The sequence below is a fragment of the Grammomys surdaster genome, unplaced genomic scaffold (assembly GCF_004785775.1).
Source record: "Grammomys surdaster isolate TR1022 unplaced genomic scaffold, NIH_TR_1.0 125024, whole genome shotgun sequence".
In the NCBI taxonomy this organism is placed as follows: Eukaryota; Metazoa; Chordata; class Mammalia; order Rodentia; family Muridae; genus Grammomys; species Grammomys surdaster.
The window spans coordinates 670560-687395 of NW_021619940.1; the positions used below are offsets into that span (position 1 = coordinate 670560).

General features: G+C 39.8%; 2 pseudogenes; one reads left to right on the forward strand and one right to left on the reverse strand.

Annotated features, from left to right (window-relative positions):
• Positions 1 to 740: 740 nt before the first annotated feature.
• On the reverse strand, positions 741 to 4719 carry LOC114636884 (annotated as a pseudogene).
• An 8705-nt stretch (positions 4720 to 13424) lies between these two features.
• LOC114636885 overlaps positions 13425 to 16836 on the forward strand; it is a 4179-nt pseudogene continuing 767 nt past the window's right edge.

The following is a 16836-nucleotide window of genomic DNA, read 5'->3' on the forward strand; positions in this document are numbered from 1 at the left end:
GATGCAGAGGACAGCAGATGTTCTTCAGATACCATGGATGACAATCCAATAGTGGCTTTCTGCCAGGGCAGACTCCTAGCTGGTATGCTCCCCTGAAGACACCATATGCTGACCCATCCCAGAGGAACTACTGTACTCAGAGCAGCAGAGGAACTACTGCACTTTGAGCAGTTGAGAAAGCTGGATTCTCAGGAGCTCTAACATGTCAGGATCATAGGACTTCAGGATCCCAGAGGCAGCCTGAGTCTCAGGAGCTCTTCCACCCAGGAGCTCAGGATCAAAGGATCACAGAGACAGTTGGACTCTGAGGAGTTCTGACATAAGCAAGACAACTAGAAAGTAAGGGTCCAGTCAGAGACAGTGAGTGCAGGTAGCACTAGAGATAACCAGAAGGTGAAAGGCAAGCTCAAGAACATAAGGCACAGAAACCAAGATTACCTGGCATCATCAGAACCCAGTTCTCCCACCATAGCAAGTCCTGGAGATCCCATAGCACCTGAAAAGCAGGATTCTGATTTAAAATCACTTCCTATGATGATGATAGAGGACTTTAAGAAGGACATAAATTAGTCCCTTAAAGACATACAGGAGAACACAGATAAAGAGGTAGAAGCCCTTAAAGAGGAATCACAAAAATCCCTTAAAGAATTGCAATAAAACTCAGCCAAACCTAGGAAAGAGGTCAGAAGTCATAGATGCAAGCATCACCAACAGAATACAAGAGATAGAAGAGAGAAATATCAGGTGCAGATGATACCATGGGAAACATTGACACAACTGTCAAAGAAAATGGAAAATTTGAAAAGCTCCTAACCCAAAACACCCAGGAAATCTAGAACACAATGAGAAGACCACACCTAAGGATAATAGTTATAGATGAAAGTGAAGATTCCTAACTTAAAGCACCAGTAAATATCTTCAACAAAATTATAGAAGAAAACTTCCCTAACTTAAAGAAAGAGATGCTCCAGTTGGATGTGTGCTGTAAAAAGTACTTTAGGATGTGCATGGAGAGTCATTGTTGTAGAAGTTGACCTTGGTGAGCTGAGAGCATTGTCTGAGGCAAGTAGGAGGGCATTGAGCTGGTAATCCTCCATCCTGTACCCCTGCAAATCCACAGTCTCAAGAGTGTCTGAAGCTTTCTCAAGGAGACCTCTCAGAGGCAAAAGATCCAAATCCAGTAAGACCATACCTCTCATCTCCAGATGTTTGAGCAGAAAGAGGCTCTGACAGCAGGAGAAGGAATCCAAGTCTGACTGTGAAATTTGGTAGTGAGTGATGGAGAGGGTCACCAAGGCCATCATCAGGCACCTAGGGATAGAAGAGACCAAACGGTTAGTTCTGGCAAGTGATGATGGAGAGAGTGGGGTAAGGTTTTCACTGTTGTAAAATGGACCATCTCACCTTCCTGTTGCCTTTCTGATCAATTGGTTGGCCATTGGTTGGAATTCCAAGAATTCGAACTCCTCCTTAAGAAGTCTGACCTACTCCTTATCTCACTTCTTTCCTCTACTTCAGGAGTGCTCATTTGAGTCTTTGAATCACTATACATAACTTCAATAGTCTAAAGAGATCCCAAGTGTCTGTTCCAAGTGATTGACTGGCAGGCACCCTTCACCACTAATCCTTAGATGCTAAAAGGAAAATTTGTTCTGCTAGGTGACCCAGCCCTCCATCCTTGATTACCTGAAGACCTCATTCTCGTGGTCTGTGAGAAAGTGGATGCTACTCATGGAGAGATGGTGAAGACGACTGAATTTGGAAAAGAGAGAACTGAACCTATTCACACGTTTGTCTTCTCTGTGTCCTGTACTATTGGAAATCATGAAGACATTCTTCTAGAGGGATCTCAGGAGGAGTTTGTGAAGATTGCTCACCTGCCCAAGGCAGGGAGCAAAATGGGCCAGCTTGAACACATTCTACTCAATGTTCACTTTCAATTCCTAGATGTGCTTTGGAGAAATGACATTCAAGATCTCTCTAATAAACTTCATGATCATAAGCTGGATCTTTATCTTCATACAACACAAATGTAGGTAGCTCTTTCTCTGCTGCATCCACTTTAAGAAGGATGCTTGTGCTTCACAGGTCAGCTGCTGCCTCAGGGCATATTTGGGAAGGACCTTCACTATTGGATTTTTGTGTTTTTTTTTAGATTAATTTTTTATTAGATATTTTATTTACATTTCAGATGATATCGCTTTTCCTAACTACTCCCCCACCCAGAAACCTCCTATCCCATCCCCCCTCCTCCTGCTTCTATGTGCCCCAAACCAGCCCACCAACTCCCTCCTCTCCACCCTCAAATTTCCCCACATTGGGGCATCCAGCCTTCACTGAACCTAGGACTTCCTCTCCCACCTATGCCCAACAAGGCCATCCTCCCCTAAATATACAGGTGGAGCTATAGGTCCCTCCCTATATGCTCCCAGGATGGTGGTTAAGGCCCTGGGAGCTCTGGTTGTTTGGTATTGTTCCTGTCCCCATGGGGCCGCAAACTCCTTCAGCTCCTACAGCTCCTTGAGTCTTCTAACTTCTCCATTGGGAACCCCATGATCAGTTTTATGATTAGCTGTGAGCATCTGCCTCTGTATATGTCAGGTTCTGGCAGACTTCTAAGGAGACTTCTGTATCAGGCTCCTGTCAGCAAGCACTTCCTGACATCCACATTAATGTCTGTCTTTGGGGACTGCAAGTGGAAAGGACACTCAGGTGGAGCAGTCTCCAGACAGCCCCTCCTTCTGTTTCTGTCCCATATTTTGTCTCCATATTTGTTCCCATGAGTATTTTGTTACTCTTTCTAAGAAGGACTGAAGCACCCACACTTTGTTCTTCCTTCTTCATGAGCTTCACATGATCTGTGAGTTGTATCTTGGGTATTGCAAGCTTTTGGGCAAATGTCCACGTATCAGTGAGTGCATACCATGTGTGTTCTTCTGTGACTGGGTTACCTCACTCAGGATGATATTTTCTAGTTCCATCCATTTGCCTAAGAATTTCATGAATTGTTTTTAATAGCTGAGTAATACTCCATTATGTAAATGTACTGCATTTTCTGTATCCATTCCCCTGTGGAAGGACATCTGGGTTATTTGCAGCTTCTGGATATTATAAATAAGGCTGCTATGAACATAGTGGAGCATGTGTCCTTGTTATATGTTAGAGCACCTTCCGGGTATATGGCCAGCAGTGGTATAGCTCGATCCTCAGGTAATGCTATGTCCAAATTTTCTGAGGAAGCACCAGGCTGATTTCCAGAGTGGTTGTATCAGCTTGCAATCTTACCAAAAATGGAGGCATGTTCCTCTTCCTTCACATCCTTGCCAGCATCAGCAGTTTTTGATCTTAGCCATTCTGACTGGCTTGAGGTGGAATCTCAGGGTTGTTTCGATTTGCATTTCCCTGATGACTAAGGATGCTGAACATTTCTTTAGGTGCTTCTCAGCCCTTCAAATTTCCTCAGTTGAGAATTCTTTGTTTAGCTCTGTACTTCATTTTTAATAGGATTATTTGGTTGTCTGGAGTCTAATTTCTTGAGCATTTTGTATGTATTGGATATTAGCCCTCTATCAGATGTAGTATTTGTAAAGATCTTTTCCCAATCTGTTGGTTGCCATTTTGTCCTATTGACATTGTCTTTTGCCTTACAGAAGCTTTGCAATTTTATGAGGTCCGATTTCTCAATTCTTGATTTTAGCACATAAGTTATTGGTGTTCTGTTCAGGAACTTTTGCCCTGTACCCAATTATTTGAGGCTCTTCCCCACCTCTCTTCTATTAGTTTCAGTGTATCTGGTTTTATGTGAAGGTCCTTTATCCACTTGGACTTGAGCTTGGTACAAAGAGATAAGAATGGATCAATTTGCATTCTTTTACATGTTGACCACCAGTTGAACCAGCACCTTTTGTTTAAAATGCTGTCCTTTTCCCACTGGACAGTTTTAGCTCCTTTTTCAAAGATCAAGTGACCATAGGTGTGTGGGTTCATTTCTGGGTCTTCAATTCTATTCCATTGATCTACCTTCCTGTCTCTCTACCAATTCCTTGGAGTTTTTTTTAGTCACTTTGTAATACAGCTTTGCTTTGTAATACAGCTTGAGGTCAGGGATGGTGATTCTCCTAGAAGTTCTTTTATTGTTGAGAATAGTTTTCGGTATCCTGGGTGTTTTGTTATTCCAAATGTATTTGCAAATTGCTCTTTCTATCTCTATGAAGAATTGAGTTGGAATTTGGATGAGAATTGCATTGAATCTGTAGATTGCTTTTGGTAAGATGGCCATTTTTACCGATTTTTGTGTGGCTCCAATGTTTTCCATTTACGCCACACAATGAAGAGAATATTTGAAGTTTCAAGTGTGTCTTTGGGCTGAATTGGTGAACAATAGTATAGTTTTCTCTGGGCTCCAGTTTGAGGCCTGTACCAAGGATGAGCAAAAGAATACCAGGAATTTGTATTATGATACTATCTGTCTGCCCTTTTCAAGACAGAGGTTGGGGCCCTGGGTATTCCTTAATAGTTCTATATATTGAGATTCTCTGTAAAGAACCTGAAACACTCCCATACATACCAAGCAAATGAAAATGAAAAAAATCTTGAGAATGAAAAATTAAAGGTGATTCCAAATATTTTGATTATGTGAAATAAACTCCTGATTTATTTTGAATCTCTACCTCCAAGTACTTTACCTACAGAAATTCCTAATATCCTAAGTTTACCCATGTTGTGAAGAGAAAGACCAGGAATTAGACTCAAGCCATGCTCAGCCACTGAGCTGAACCATTAAGTGTGGAATCCCCACATTCCTTTCATAGTGTATGACACTGGACATAGAGCCCCAGGTTATCATACATCCCAGGCAAGCATTCCACCAATGTGATACATCTCCATTTCACTCTAATCAATGTACTCTTTTGTTAATTTTTGTAAGCTTCTGTCTTTCTAGAGTATCTTAATTTGTAGCTTACCATGGCTGATAAACAATTTTATCTACCTCCCTCAGATTTGAGTATGTTGGGGTAAGAGACATGTACAGACACTATGGTACTTTTTTTTTGAAGTTGCCACTTAATCTTCAGAACAGGTTTGGTCCAATTTGAAAATCTCTTACCTCATCTCATACCAGCAAACGTGGATTAAAATTAATGTTTTAAATGCATTTATATGAGCAAAAGAGAATATTCTGTGTTACCTGGGGCCACATGCCAGCCTTAGAGATAGCCTGAATATCTGGAATGGATGCTTGATCATTTGGTCACTGTGTAGACACAGGAAATTGGCTTGGCAGAGCACTCAATATCCAAGAGGCCAGCCAGTGACCTCAACCAGGGAATCAGTCTCTATACTGGCTCCTTTGGGGCTCATTGTTGCTGTTGAAACAGGCTGTCCTGTATGAGCTGCTTCTGTAGTAAGACTGGCTATGTTCTGATCCTCTTGCCTCTTCTTTCCATGGGATGGAAAGAGCAATATATCAAGCCCAGCCTCTAGCAAGGATTTGAACGACTTTGAAATCAGACCTCCCATTTCAATCAGTAGCTTCCAGTATCAATGGTGCTTTTTACTCTCCAGTTTTTCCTTAAAAATAAAAATATACTGTTCCACAGAAACTTGTTTCACTGCAGGTTGTGGTGGTCCACACCTCCACTGAGGATAAGGATTTAGGGTAGCTTCAGCAATATAGCTAGCTCCAGGTTAGGTTAGTCTACATCAGACTGACTCAAAGATAAATGTGTATGGAATGGAGATCCGAGTACATCATCTATAAGGTAGTGACCCAGAGCCGTGATGCCCTGTTCAGGGCCCTATTCAAATCTGGATCTAGAGAAAATGAACCAGAGATGTAAGAGGATATGGTACCCACCATGCAGAATGAACTCTGTGTCCCTGTTGCAAGTCATTCTGTTCCCTTATATAGGGAGTTCCATGTGGCAGCATGACATGAGGAACCTTCTTACAGTGTCCTCTTTCTACAGAGAATAGCTCAGAAAAGCAGGAGATGCTCATTGAATGGATCTTATATGTGTTCTACTTCCTGAGAGAATGTTGGTCTCTGAGGACTACTGTAAGTCAAAGGTAAAAAAAACAAAATGGAGGCAGAAGCTGTCTTGTAGTCCTTGCGCCTCTGTGCCCAAGAACCCCATCTTGTGAAATAGCTGAATATCAAATAATCTCACATTCTTATTTCCACAACATCACGTCTGTTCATGTTTCTACTCCTTTCCAAAATGAGAGCTTTCAATTATTTTAGAGATGTTAGACAAATAACAACTAAAAAAACCCAATTATCAGTCTATATTTTAATAAATAGTTAAGAACTAGAATTATGAGCAAAATATTTTATTATCACTATATTGGGTACATAAAACAGGATATAATTAATTACTTGAGGACTATTAAAGAGACAAAATATAGAATACAATCAACATGCTAAAATACAATTATTTGATCCATTAAATGATTTAGGATACTTGAAAGACTTTGTTTTGTGTTGAAGACTTTTATACACAACCACCTAGCAAAGAAAAGCCAGAAGAAGGTGGCCTCATAGCAATGTGGCATACAGGGTGGACATGGTAGTCCATGTTGGTAATCTCAACAATTAGGAAACAGAGTCACAATCAGTAAGAGAACCAAAACTTCCAGACCAGCAAGTGGCAGGAGTTCAGCACTGAAGAATACTTGCTTCTCTTTCAGGGGAGGCAAGTTTTGTTTCTTGGCCCATGCCAAGCAGTTCACAACTGTCTAACCCTAGCTCTTAAGATCTGATGCTTCTAGGCTCCTATGCTTCTGACACTTACACCATTATGCATGCACATTCACAAAATTAAACAATGGAAAGAAAATTCCATAACAGAGTTCAAGCCTAACAGGTTACCTGGCAATTTTCAAAAGAAAGGCACAAAGCAGAGGAAGTCTTGTGGCTTCAGGCCCATTCCCTTTGCTCTGTGTTACTTTCCTTTGGCCATGTTTGATGAATACACAGTGTCTCCTGTCCTGGGTTTCCTGGATTTCAATAGTTTGTAATTCTTAAAATTCCTTCATAGGCAGATGTGTCTTCATTGCTCACTTCAGTATAATAATTCTATACACAAGTTTTTGAATACATCCACAAGGAGAATATACTAATGGCCAAAAGATAAAAGGCACTTTCCACTTTTCTGCAAACAGAAGCAAAGTATAGTCTCCTTGTCATACACACCACCATCTATTACACATTTCACAGGCTCTTCTAGAAAAGATGACCCTTTTGGGCTGCCTCATAGCCCTAATTGTTTCCATGAGCTCATAAGAAATTCATGTAACTCTCTCTATGGACGTATTCCCTGTGTTCATAGCACTCTAGGGGGACAAGATACAGCTCCACAATCAACACTTTCAGATTCCCTGTATGGTCCATAACTTCACTCAAGACATGCATGGAGATTTGTCATACAAATTGATGTTAGAGTTTAGGGAACATTATCTGAGGGTAGGTATGAGGACATGGATCTGAAAAGACACTGATCTATCCTCTCACACCCCAGCAAATACAGCATCTGCAGAGTGCCTGTCACATTCTATATGGACATTTTCAGATACCTATGAAAAAGGAAATCAGACACAAATCATGTCCAGATATTTTAGTTCCCTTATCCTGACAGTGAGACAATTGATCCAGGTATGGTATATAAATGCAGGTGGAAGTGATGAAGGAGGTCTCAAAGGGAGTAATCAGGTTACTAGGCAGGTATCAAGGGTTTATTTCTGGCAAGTATTGTTTGAGAGCATATGTGCTGGGTTTACAGATTTAGAAAAAGCCACACATTTCATGGTCAGTTGGATTAAATAATGGTGCCAATATCCAAGATGTTGCCAGTTGGATTTTGTTGACACACGTTACACCAACTAATGACAATATCACTGTGGAATGGTGTTGCAGGATATTTGATCACACTGTAAACATTAAGAATGTGGTGTTTATTGGGAAATTCTATTTCTAGCTGTGGTGTGTATCAGTCCTTGTAGATACCTGAAATCTAAGAGCTTTCTAGTTATTGTGAAGTGACCAGTTGACAGGAGGCGAACTTAGAAAATAAACCCAGAGGGAAGAGGAAGGCATGAAGATATAGATACACATGAATTAATAAGGAGGGACATTCAACTCAGAAGTGTTTTTGAGACAGCTGTGAGAAAGAGAACTTCCTTTTGGGATGCTGGCTGAGGAGGAAGTTCAGCTTGGTACTTTCTCTCCCTCATAAAATGTCCAGGTTGTTTTTAAGGAGGACATGACAGTTGTTAATCTTTCAATATTACCAACTGTCTTACCTTTAAAATGATTTAACTGACAAACATGTGTAGGTGGTACAATGGCCTTTGACATCAGAAAAATTACAGGTACTAGAGCAGTTATTGCAGGAGGAGCCACAAGCTCAACACTTTGACAAATATACCAGCCCAGGAATTCCTCTATATTTGTTTTTAAAAAAAAGAAAAGAAAGAAAAAAATATTGAATGTTAACAGATTAAAGAGACACAAGTAAGGTGATTCAGCCACTGGGCTCTTTACAGCCTAGAGTCCCAATGCCTTATTGCCTACACTATGGGCATTGAGAGCAATTCTTTTAAAGTATTGCTTTTTATCAATCTCTCTCATGAGGATGATAGAAAAAGGTTTTATTTCAAAGTACGAGCATATAATACTGGTTGTTCAATAAAGTGAGATCATCTGAAAACCTTAACACAAGAATGTTAAGTAGTCTTACTTTGTTTTAATATTTTGTAATATCAGCCATTAGAAATGATTCATAAACAGTTTCTTCAATCTAAAATTTAGCACTATATGGATGATATCATAGTGGATGATTTAGATGCAGATACCTTAGGAAAAAAATGGTCGAGGAAATAAAGAGAAATTTTCCCTTGATGTGGATTAGAAATTGCTCCTGAAAACAAAAAACAGAATATATTCTACCAATTATTAAGGATATAAGAAAAGTTTCCAGGTTTGTCTGGCTATTGCTCTCCTAGCCTTCACCAGGTCTGTTGCACCTGGAACATCCAGTTAGAATGCTTTACTCAACCAATCTCCTGCCCTCTGAGTCTGCTGGGGCACATACATCTGCTACTCCTAGCTACTTCCTGTTCTGAGTTCTATTGTCTGACCACCTCTCCACCTTGTGTCACTAGGCCTGCTGCACCAGGAACATCCAGGCACATCCAGTTTAGACAAGCCCCACATGACTCTCTCTGCCTGCCAGGTCCCATGATGCATGGACAGTGGTCCTGAGACATGTACATCCCCTGAGTATCATTGTTCAGCTCAAGGTTGACAACATGAGTCTTGGTGCACCAGGAAGATCCAGCTTAGTCTTGCCTTCTTAAAGACCTGCTACACCAGGAACACCCAAGGACAACTGGATGTCTAAACTGCAGTGTCGAACACAAGCAACAAAAGTCAGAGTAATATGGATTCTCTAGATCCCAGATATCCTACTATAGCAAGCTCTGTATATCCTAACACAATTGAAGTACAAGACAATGGCATTAAGTTCAATCCTATAAGATGACAGAAGTCTTTAAAGAATTTAATAAATCCCTTAAAGTAATTCAGGAAAATACAATGATGTCAAGGAAATGAATAAAATAGTTCAAGACATGAAAATGGAAATAGAAGCAACAGAAAACATAAACTGAGAGAATCCTGAAGATAGAAAACTTAGGGAATAGAATAGGAACAATGGGTGCAAGTTTCACCAACAGAATACAAGAGATGGAAGAGAGAATTTAAGGTGGAGAGGTAACAATAGAAGAAATTGATATACCAGTCAAAGAAAATGTTAATTCTGAAATATTCCTTACAGAAAACATCCAGGAAATCTGGTATGTTATGAAAAGAGCTAAGCTAAGAATAATAGGAATAGAAGAAAATGAAGAGTCTTAAATCCAAGTCCCAGGAAATATTTAACAAAATTATAGAAAATGTCTCCAACCTAAAGAAAGGGATCCCTATAAACATAAAAGCAGCTTACAAAACACCAATTAGATTGAATCAAAAAAGAAATCCTCCCTGAAACATAAGCAAAACACCAACTATGTAGAACAAAGATAGACTTTTAAAGGCTGAAAGGGGAAAATAACAAAGGCAGATCTATCAGATTTACACTGACTATTCAACAGAGACTCTAAAAGATAACTTTTATGGATAGCCTGGACAAGTTCTATGAGAGTACAGGTCTCAACTTAGACTATCTCTAGCAAAACTCTCAATCACCACAAGATAGAAAAGATATTCCAAGTCATAATCAAATTTAAGCAATATTTACAAATCTAGACCTACAGGAAAATTTTAGACAAAAAATGCGACCCAACCAGACAATTACACCCAAAGTCCCCCAGGAAATAATTCCATTACACCAGAACCAATATAACAGAAGCAAACACAATGCTTACACCCAGCACATACACATAGGGAAGTTAACTGCAGAACTTGACCATGTCCAAGGTAAGAAAGTTGTTATAATTCTTTTTTTTAAAGTTAACATACACCTGTAATCCCAGCACTTGGGGGGCAGAGGCAGGCCGATTTCTGACTTCAAGGCCAGCCTGGTCTACAGAGTGAGTTCCAGGACAGCCAGGACTACACAGAGAAACCCCGTCTCAAAAAAAAAAAATAAAGTTAACAAAGTACTGGGTTTTATTACAGCATTCTCATACATGTGTCATTAGAGTTCTGATTTGTTTCCCTCTGCTCCTTTCCTTTCTTCCTCCAGCTAGTTTCCTCATCTGATTTCCTGTCACATCTATTCCATCACCCTCCAACCTCATCCTTTTTTTTAAATTAGTAACTATTTTTAAAATGTTAATCAAAGTCTTTATAGGTTTGGTAATGCTCAATAGCAAGATGCCCATATAATCAGAAATGTAACCCAATACCCAATCTAGACATACTATCTTTGAATGGTGGAGACATGTGAACTTTCACCTCCATGTTCCCCCAACCATCTCCTAGCTCCTCTCATTCTCCTCCTCCTCTCCTTACTCCTCCCATCTTAGCTCCTCCAACGTGTATCCCCTTCCTGTTAAAATAAAACTTTTCTCTCAAAATACAATTAGAGTATAATTATACCAATTTGTATCAGTAAGGTACAAGATAGACCTAATACCCAGTCCAACATTTTGTTGACTAACCAGAATCTCTGTCATCTCTCCTAACTAAAAGACTTAGTTCTGAACCTGGCTTTTTTCTTGGCTTTAGAATGAATGTCAGCTGAAAAAATCCTCTCAATTCTTTTCTCTCAAAGTAAATAGCCGAGATTGGCTATGAGACTATGAGTCTTCAACCCCGTCAGAAATCCAGAATGACTGAATTAACTGAAATTATGGGAAGCACAAAGTATAGCTTCTAAAAATTAGCCAATTTATAGAGACCGCTGGACACCTGGACAGTCCCTATAGTAAAACGTTGGAGCATCCGATCAGCAGCCTTCTGGCCCAGGATCATCTGACAGACCTAGCGATGTAGAATTATTAAGGGCTGATTACTCTGTCTTGGCAAATATATTCCATCAGCTATTCCACAAATGTGTTCTTCTCTAGACAGTAATTTGTCTGTAGATTAAAAGAGGCAATTCTTGCTTAGTGACTGTCTCACCACAACTGGAATAACTCCAAAGACGTTCAATTTCTTCTTAGAATCCAAGACAGGAAGCTATCAGGAGCAGACAGGTCTCTAATCAAAATAAACATTAATACAGAAATGTTTGTAACGTCAATCTCTGATGAGGTTGAAGACTAGATGTTTATAGTCTCATGATTAAGCTTAAGATATTTAGAATTTAACAAAGCATTTTAAAAAGATATTTTTAGGTCTAAGTAGATTTTTTTTAGGTTGATCGATGCAAGCTCCTATGGAAAATAATTTAAGTACAGGATTCTGAACTCAGCAAGATAGGATAGATAGTACAGTACTTTCTCCAAAGTTGCCTAATACAAATGGATTGGATAGTATGACTACTACTTCCCTGATAGTTTTCATAATTCTTTCATAGTCATTTTGTATAGTTTGTTATAAAAATAAAGCCTTTTTTTGGACTGAAGGGGAGAGATATTGGAGGAGAATATTGTCCACCAGGTCTTTAGATGCTGATTTCTGTATTCTGATAACTGGTTACAGTCTAGACATAGGGTTTGTCATGAGTATTGAACCATCTCCTGTATCATTGTGGTATAAAGAATGCTCCATAATTATCTCTGGTTGTTTAGTAAAAAGTTGAACAGCCAATGACTGGGGAGAGTGTTAGTATTCTGTCTAAACTCCACCTCCACAGTTACCTGGCCAACAGCCAGGTATGCTCCTCCCCACAGTTACCTGGCAATAGCCAGGTAGGTCTGCCCCCTATAAAAGGGGCTGCTTGGTCCCTCCTTTCTCTCTTGCTCCATTGATCCCACACCTGCAGGTTCTCCTCTGCCCCTCCCCCCTTCCCTTCCCCCTCTCTCCATGTGGTCATGGCCGGCCTCTGCTCCTCTCTCTCAGTCTCTCAGTCTCTCAGTCTCTCAGTCTCTCAGTCTCTCAGTCTCTCAGTCTCTCAGTCTCTCTCTCTCTCTGTCTCTCTCTCTCACCTCCACCAAAAATAAATCCCCCTTTGTGGAACCATTTGGTCTGGCATTATCTGTCTAAGCTAAGTGCAAAAAATCTAACAAAGAGGAGATAGGAAGGCTAGACTCTCTCTTGCTAGACCCTGACCTGTGGACCAGAGCAGTAGCTTCAGTTGTTGTTACGAACTGGCCCCCAAACGAGGGGCAGAATGGGCTGTTACAGCACATAGTGGCCATAGGAATACTTTCACCACCAAAGAGATATTCCCAGACAATCTATAAGTTTCAGTTCTTGGGAATGTCAGAGCATAGCTCCAAGGGGCTATGATTGAGATGTTCCTGTCCCTTTAAGCAGTTCTCCTCAGGCTTGGAGATCAAGGGTGCTGCTGTCTTGGACCACTGAGGTGAAGTGCTTTGGATTAAGTCATATGAGAGAAAGTGTGTGGCATTTGACTTCCTGAGCCTAGATTAGCTTATTCACAATTCCATTCATTTTCCTGGAACAACTTTGAACCTTAGACATGAATAGACAAGAAGCTCAAACTAAATCGATCAAAGCCTGGACCAAAGAACATGTAAGAAAATGAGTAACTGAAGACCTTGACATTGATGAGAAATATACTCAAATCATACTTGATGAAGAGGTAACAGGGATGGCCCTGTAGGTAATGACTGAAGAGGATCTCAGAGAAATGGACTTACCATGGGTTCCAGCACTTCTGATAATATGTATGTATAACAAACTAATTAGTTCACCCAACAGTAATCTTGGTCTCAGAGAAACAGGCCAGCATGAAGAACAAGAACCGAGTCTTATGAAACAACATGTATTAGGTGACAAAGTGACTAAAGACATGGACAGTAATAAACCGAAACCAGAACAGATGTCTTGCATGCCATTGTGCCTTTCCCCAGGCCTTTAGACAACCTGAGATCTTGTTTACCATAACAGACCAAATAATATGGATCTAGGTGGAGTTACCCACCTTGGTTGCTTGGAACTTAAAAGAAGAACTGTCCCTGGGCTTTCCTTGAGATATCTCCGGTTGTGACCCATGACCAAGAACAGGATTATTCCACCCATCTCCCTGGCTGAAACTAGGAAGGGTTTGGGCAGGGTTTTTCCCTTTAAATTGAAAAGCTGAACATTAAAGCATCGAGCCTTGATCAGAGAACTTTGTCTTGGCTTCATTTTTTTTCATCCTCCATCCTTCTTTCATTCCCAGTCCCCTTTGAGGTGAACTCAGTTGATTCGTGGCCGCAGGTGGCTACATGCCATACCCTTTTAATTCTTTCCACAATGTCAAACATTACATAGAACATTCTATTCTATGAGTTGCTAAGACAGGGCCACTCAATCTCTTTGACCCAGTACATGAATTTAAAGCCTTGACAAACAGAGACAACCACGTAATGGGATATAAAGATCAAATTTAGCAATGAAACTTTCCGATTTGCAGCAGCTTGTATGCATTCATGCTCTAATGGCACTATTCATTTTGGAGTAAAGGACAATCCACGTGGAGAAATTGTTGGTGTACAAGTTACCAGTAAAGATGTCTTTATCAACCACTTCAGTGTAATGATCAAAAAGTATTTTGAAGACAGCCAAATCAGAGAAGCCAGAGCATGTATCCAGGAACCACAGTTTGTGAAAGTCCTTCTGCAGAACAATACAATCTAATAGATTTGTCATTGAGGTAGATGTTATTCCCAATCATTCAATATGTCAAGAAGAGTAGTTTTACACTATGATGCAAACTTGCACAGATATACAATGGAAACAAAGCAAAGATACTTCATTGTTTGTGAGAGAAGGAGCTAGCTCTAGGAATATCCTGGGAAATCCCAAAGAACAAGATAGAGAGTTCAAAAAATTAATAGAGGATTTAAAAACATAGATAGCATCTAGAAAAGTACCTGAAGAACTTAGGATGGTAACTAAGAAAGAGAGTGAAGGACTAAAACTGTCTAAATTTTGACCAAAACCCAAGGCTCACATGATAAATCTTATTATGATTGGTACATTCTTATAATAAATACCTGTGCAGCAATTCAAGTAGAGCACTTAGATTTCATAAAGGAACTTAAATGGCTTGCTGTGCTAGATTTTGATCCTTACTCTCACATCAAGGGAGTGTTGAAAGCTTAAAGAGAAAGCAGAGTTACAAACCTCCACCTACCCAGTCACTATGAGGAAAAAACTACCACCAAAGAGAAAATTTCTACTCTGAAACTTTATGAGTAGCCCAGCTGGATCTTCTGCAATGGCAGAGTAGACTTGACTTGTCAACCTGTAGAGCCATGTTTATGGCACAGAGATAGAGTTTTGGGGGTTGCAAGCCTCATTTCATTCCTCACAGATGAAAATATAATAGTAAGAGGGAAGGTTCTGGTGGTGTTTCTCTTGCTTTCTCTAATAGAAAGCAAACAAGATCCACTTCTTGAGAGTTTTTGATTTCTATAAAGTTTTCCATGGAATGGACAATATGTTGTGCATCTGTGCAAACTCAGCTATCTACCAACAGTGGAGTGATCTACTACAGGTAAGACTGGAAATCAAAGATGATTTAGAAAAACATAGCATTTCTACTTTAAACATAGAACTGGTCAACAATACCATCCACAAACTGAAATCAGTGATTCAGTCTTCGAGGAGATTTTTGCACTCCTGTGGCTCCTCCTCAATTATTCTGGAAAAAATGGATGAAGATATCATGAGTACACTGGAAATCCTCTGTGAAAATGAGTTTAGAGATACAGACATAGAGAAAGATAAATCTGAATTCCTAGAATTTAAGAAGAGAAGAACACTTTTATCGAGGAGGCAGAGTATCCTGGTGGAACTTTTATTTTTCTTCTGAAAGCTGTTTTCCAACTTTTGTTAGAAGGGATAGTTTTGAAGAGCTAACAATTTTAGTAAAACAGTGTGCAGAATCTCCTAAACCAGTATTGGCCAAAGTCATCAACCTGTACCATTACCCAGGCTGTGGAGGTACTATGTTGGCTATGCATGTTCTCTGGGGCTTTAAGCAGCTGTTCCAGTGTGCTGTCTTGAAAAACAAAGCAACTGATTTTGTGGAGATTGTTGAGCAAGTAAGCAAGCTGTTCATCTACAAGGCTACCTGCCCCCAGGATTATATTCCTGTGCTTCTCCTTGTAGATGATTTTGAAGAACAACAGAACACCTATATTCTGCAGAATGCCATCAATTTCTTTATAGCAGGAAAATGTCTGAGATATGAAGAAACATGAGTAATAATCCTGAACTGCATGAGATCTCAGAATCCAGATGAAAGTGCAAAATTAGCTGATAGCATTTCACTAAAGATAGCATTTCTCCCAAAGAAAAAGTGCCTTTGAGGCCAAACTACAGGAAATTGAAAAGGAGTATAAGAACTGTGAAAACTTTTATTCCTTCGTGGTCTTGAAAGCCAATTTTGATACAACTTACATAAAGAATGTAGTGAAGAATGCACTGAAGGACCTGGATGCTAAAAGCAAGAAAGACCAGCTCATTTCTTACCTGGCATTACTCAACTCTTATGTTACAGTCTCTACCATTTCAGTATCACAGTGTGAAATATTTCTGGGAATCACTTATACCATTAAACATGGGAAACCTGAACCTGAAACTGTAGAAGACAACATGGGAACCTATTCCCCACTTCTAATAAGAACTGAAGTTTCAGATTATGGGAGGTACACTGCTATATGTATCATTCACCCCCAAATTGCTGTTCATTGCTTAAAAGAACTGGAAATGAGCTACAAAATGGATAAGTGTCAAATTGCACTGAATATGCTAGAAGAGAACATAGTCTATTAATCTGGAATAGGAAGAGACAAATTTAAGCACGATATGCAATCTCTCTTACTTACAAGACAATGCAAGGAGCCAAAACAGACATGCTGTTTTCCCCATTCATTGAAGAATAGCAGAATGAGTAAACCAAAAAGGTCTTGACTGCAGAAAGTAATTGATTCCCACAAAATGCATTCATTTGTCAAGCTTTAGCAAGACACTTTCATCTTAAAGAGAAGAACTTTAGCACTGCTCTGTTCTGGGCAGATCAGGCTAAAAAGAAAGCACCTAAGAATTCCCATATTTCAGACACACTTGGTGAAGTTTACAAAAGTGAGATCAGACAGTGGTTGGGTAAAAATAACACATGTAGAAGTATTAGTGTGGATGATCTAACACACTTCCTTGAAGTTGCTGAAAAGGCTTCAAAAGCCTTCAAAGAGTCTCAGGAACAAGCTAAT